The following is a 5,698-nucleotide window of genomic DNA, read 5'->3' as shown; positions in this document are numbered from 1 at the left end:
TTTTCGTGAACCTTCTCAGATTCACAATGTGAATGTGATCGAGATTTTTCATATTGTGAATGTTAAAAATTGAAATATTTATAGTTTAAATTTACAATGTGAATCTACACTGTTCGAGTTTTTTTTAATCGTTGTTGATGTTTATTAATAGAGTACAAAAAATTAATATTTTTGGTATAATTAGTTTTTTTTATATATAAAAAAAGCTTAAATATTGAAAAAAATAAGAAAATTAAGTGGGTTTTTTTCAAAAAAAAAACTTCGTTTTTTATATATCATCCTCGATCTCTATGGAAAGAGGACGAAAAATCGTGAACAACGATATATTCGGATTTGTTTTTCGATAAAAAACTTGGCCTAAAAAAAATTTAAATGAAAAAAAGGAAGTGAGTTTTGTTATAATCCAGTACATGTGCGTCCATTATAAAAATTTACAACCTTTTCTTTTGCCGTTGATTGCTTTAAATTCTAACGCTTTGGATTGGTTCCTTGAATAATAATGGTTGTTTATTGAACTTTTCCGTGTGTATATATATATATATATATATATATATATATATATATATATATATATATACACACTAGCCGTTACTCGCGGTAAACGACGGATGTGAATAGTTTGTTTCAGGAATTTGTTTCCTTTCGACGAATAATAATTAGATTCGGTTCAACAATTATTTTGTTTTATGAAATATGTTATATTAAAATCAAACTTAATACATCGACAAATGCCACTAAACCTAAGTTTCAATTCAAAGATTTATTTTCTTTCAAATGCATAATGTATTGTTTAATGTATTTGTTAATTTTCAAAGTAACATGTGCTAATAATAATAAATAATATAATAGTAAACTATAAACTATAATAAAGAAAACACACAAGGTATTATTCTTTTTCGCAATATAATCAATATGATTATATTGTTACAAATAGTAGAAATATATAGCTCATAATTACATCGTACAAATAGTAGAAATATACAACTCATATATTTTATTATCAAGATTAATATCAAAATTAATGGTTTTCAAAGTTTTCTTTTCGCCCTAATATACGTGAAAGAGCAACCATTAAGTAACTTTTAACTTTTAAGTATGAGACAAACACAAATAAAAGTTTTATTTTAACCCATATAATATAGTATTATTCTTTTTCGCAATATGATTATGTTGTTACAAATAGTAGAAATATATAGCTCATAATTACATCGTACAAATAGTAAATAGTAGAAATATACAACTCATATATTTTATTATTAAGATTAATATCAAAATTAATGGTTTTCAAAGTTTCCTTTTCGCCCTAATATAAGGGAAAGAGCAACCATTAAGTAACTTTTAATTTTTAAGTATGAGACAAACACAAATAAAAGTTTTATTTTAACCCATATAATATACTACATTTAAGCCACTTTTAAGCTCGCTTGCATATTTATTTTTAATGAAATCCAACTTCCTAATAAATAATGCATTTATTTAATCGTCTATTTTGATTTGAGTCTGAAATAGTTTAATCATTTATTAGTTTATATTCATTATGATTTTAAATTTATTTACATCTTTTAGAAAAACTTTTTAAAAAAATACATTTCAAAATAAATGAATTTGAAAATTACAATGTTCATTATGTTAGTTGCAACATTATTATACAATTTTTTTAATAAAAAATCAACTAAATGATTTTATGTATTTTTAACATAAATTTTATAACAAAAATTAGCAGGGAGCTAAATTGATACAAAGAGTCCAATGAACAAAAGAAATTTACAAAAACCAAGCATACTAAAATAAATAAACAACTCTAAAAAGACTAAAACAAAGAAAGACATCAAAACCTATGATTGACGAAGAGAAGCAACTCCACAATCATTTGAGAGCAACATAAATTAAGATGATCACAACCTAAATAGGTGATATGTCCATTAACTATTGAGCACTCCATTTTAACCTTTTGACATCAACAGTGTTTGATAGCACCTCCATAAATATCACCAAAAGTGAAATGAACTTTCAATTAAGCACCTAGACTTTGTTTTATCTTAAACAACTTCCCATTAGTGACATTTTTGACTGGTCAGATTCAGTACACATCTCCCCAAACACCACCAGAAATCTTTCATCATAAGATCTTAATCCTTTGTACCAATTATTTTGTTTGCATTTTCAATCAATAGGGAATACATTATATAATAGTATGAAAGAGCAAAAATGTCAGTTTCCAAATTTCAAACAACCCCATCAGAAACAGTAACATCAACACTAAGGGTAGAATCGTCCAATGTACGCCAAAATACCATATTACAATCTATCCTAATAGACTCAGAAGACATTAAACCTGAAGAAGGGGTAGTTTTGTCCAAAAATTTGAAATTAACATCATATATAACATTAAAATCAACTAAAGGGCTTGAATGTGGTTTCCAGAATTAACAATTCTGATTTGTAGGATGCCATATAAAAAGATGTTCTCATTGGAAACAACTCAAAAAAATTAAAATAAGTTAGTAAAAAATAATCATTTTAATGGAACAATTTTAAGTTTAAAAATTGAAAGCTTAAGACCACGTATAAACGAAAAAATGACCCTCGTGTTTCCTCTGAAGAACACAAAAATTCCCGTCCTTTTGATTTTTCTTTCATGTAATGCACATTCTTTCAAAGTTTCAAAGTAACGAATTTGATTGCTTGATCTACAAAGATTAAAATCAATTATGGAAACATAATATCATTACTATCTCTCATGTTATGCTTGGGCATGCATATAAACATGGGTGGACTTACAATAAGGGTAGTGGGGGCACCTGCCCCCACAACAAAAAATAAAAAATAAAAAATAAATGGTTTTTAAAAACAATTTATTTTGCCCTTTCAAAATAACATATTTTGAGTTTTCAATTTTTTCCCTCATAAAAGAAATTAGATTATTTTTTGGCCTCTCTTCGAAAAATTTATTGGTCCGTCCCTACATACAGACCTTTAAAATATGTAGTCAACCAATATCCCTTCAAACTTTGGGATTGAGACACTTACCTCTCATGTTATGCTTGGGACTACATATAGTATCCTCATGAATTACAACTTCTAAATCATCACCTACACATGATTATGATGTGTTTATAAAAATATAAAAGGGCATATATATCTTAAATAACATTAAGCCAAATAATTTTTTGGTAGCAAAAATAGAACATTTATAAATAAAGGGGGGGGGGGGGGTGTCACCATGCATCTTTTTTAAAATACATGAAAGCATTACTTGTAGAGAAACTCACAAATATATGAAAAAACATGAAGGGAAAACTATGGATCAATAATAAAAAAGAATAATTCATGCATAGAAGCTCACCAAGTTACATGTAGCAACAATAAAGAGAGCCAAAGCAACAAAAATGCAGTCTAGAGCTTTCCCAACACCCATACTTTTGACCTACACAAAAAATAATGCTTGAATGTCATTGGGAAGTAGCCTATGTGACTTCAGACTAATTTAAAAGAAATAACATTTATATACTTCAAAATGATCCTTTTATGAAAGTAAATATTACAACATTAAAGGAATAATTAGAGTTTTTTTTTAACTGAAATGTCATCGTCCCATTTGAGAACTATGACCAGATACACCTCTTTGGGCACCTTGATCTTCCACCATCTTGTAATATCCTGCATGCATATGTGGAAACCAATAAGAGTATAAAACAATTAATTCCCTATACTAATAGAGAAAGTAAAAGAAATTTCTATTTTCCATATTCACCCTCATTTTCCTGTAATACGAATAGAAGAAAAAACAAATTAAAACCCAAGTTCCTTTACTCTTTATTAAAGTAGTAATATTTAAAGATTTATCATATTAACCATGATACCACCCCTTCTTTCTCCAATAACCAAAGTAGGGACATAATTGATATTAGCATACATAAATGTTTTGTTGCCACTTTGACCCCCTTGCATCTTAATTTTTGAACCTAAGAACATGCAATTAAACACGTGGTTATTCATGTCAAACGAAAAATTCTTTGTTACCTTTACAACAATAATAAAATGAAAAAATATGATAGTATTCAAGAAACAAATGTATTTACCTCTATTATAGCACATGCATCATCTCCATCATCCTTGTTTTCTATCACCCATCACAAAAACAACATTTTCAGCAAGAAAATCATAAACATATATTATCCCATATATACTTTGCCTTTTCAATGTCCGTTTTTCTTTCTTTTAGAAACCTACATAAAATAAAACATCAATAATTCATCATTTCATATATTTAAAGGTCAAATAGGAATGAAAAGGCAACAATACCTCAACATTATATGATAATCATAGACTTTTCATACATTTATACTTCTATCAGGAGAAACTTAGAAATAGAGCCAAATGCTGACTGTTAAGAAAAGAAAACAAAGCTACAAATGAAATATTTGATAGCAATAGTACCTCAACATTAGTGGTTGCTTCTTATCTTTGTGTATTTGTGTAATGTTTTTTTATCTCAACCCTCTATAGAAAAATAGAAGATTCATAATGGTCTTACCTTGCATTGACAAAACCACAAGAAAAAATTAATCATGTAGATGAAAATATGATCTGACCCATCACCGATTCGACTAAAAAAAGAGTAAAATAAGAAATGTTGTTTCGTGATATTTGAAATCAGATGTTCTTTTTTCGACTACAAATCAGAAAGGAGGAGGGTGAAGGAATTTAATGTTGGCCATTTGATTTTAGAGAGAGGGACGATTTGTGCAATGGTGTTGCACTGGTGGAATGGTGCTCCTTCGGTGGTGATGTGTGGTCGAAGGTGTTTGATGGTTCTGAAGTCTGTGATGGCTAGGGTTTGTAGGATATTTTTAGAGAGAATCACCCAATATAATGATGACATTGGATGGTGGAGAAGTTGAGAAAGGCGGTAGAGGGTGATTATTGTTGAAGAACGTGGTTGATGGAGGAGATGATGTGATATGAATTTTGGGTCTTCACTCTATGTGAGTGGTCCATCCTCATGGCATCATGGCAACATCAACAATAGGGTTATATGGTAGCGGAGAATGTGACTTCATCTAGGGTTTATGGTGAATTTTTTTACAGAAGATTAAAATAGCAATGTGGTGCTGAATTTTAGGGTATTTTGAGAGAGAGGGGGGGGGGGGGGGGGGAGGGAGATGGTGATGGTGAGTGGCTGTAGGTAATACCCTGTTATATTGAGAGATGATATGTCATATAGAGTGTATCTCTAATGACCGATTCAATCGGCTAAATAATGTGAAAGAAATACCCATTCAATTTTGACTTTTTAGAGAGTTTGTTCAGTGATGATATATTTAGAAGAGTACCCGCCCTTAGCCTTCACTTTTTCACTTTAACCAGATAAGATTTTGATGCATAAAAGGTTGTATATTCTGCATAATTGTTTGGACGATTTAAAATTCAGTGTTTGATCAAAGATGCTTTATAAAGTAATATATATATATATATATATATATATATATATATATATATATATATATATATATATATATATATATATATATATATATAATTGGGCTCGATGTACAAGATTGGACTATCTGAAAAACACAATAAATGGGCTAACTAAAATATAATATACAAAATACATACGAAGTCCAACACGCATGGCTTTTAAGAATAAAATTGTTTTTCTATCTTATGGGAAAGTGGTCGTCTGATACACCTT

General features: G+C 28.9%; 1 long non-coding RNA gene across 1 annotated transcript; it reads right to left on the bottom strand.

Annotated features, from left to right (window-relative positions):
* Positions 1 to 3,566: 3,566 nt before the first annotated feature.
* LOC144998651 (uncharacterized) lies at positions 3,567 to 4,989 on the bottom strand. Its single transcript, XR_013660390.1, has 5 exons — positions 4,538 to 4,989; positions 4,306 to 4,387; positions 4,083 to 4,229; positions 3,917 to 3,965; positions 3,567 to 3,660 (listed from the first exon to the last, which is right to left on the bottom strand). It is a non-coding gene; the product is annotated as an uncharacterized LOC144998651 (long non-coding RNA).
* Positions 4,990 to 5,698: the final 709 nt, after the last annotated feature.

The sequence above is a fragment of the Lactuca saligna genome, chromosome 5 (genome assembly GCF_052625555.1).
Source record: "Lactuca saligna cultivar CGN05327 chromosome 5, ASM5262555v1, whole genome shotgun sequence".
Lineage (NCBI taxonomy): Eukaryota > Viridiplantae > Streptophyta > Magnoliopsida > Asterales > Asteraceae > Lactuca > Lactuca saligna.
Note: the sequence above shows the minus strand (reverse complement) of the source record. Positions and strands in the feature narration are given on the sequence as shown.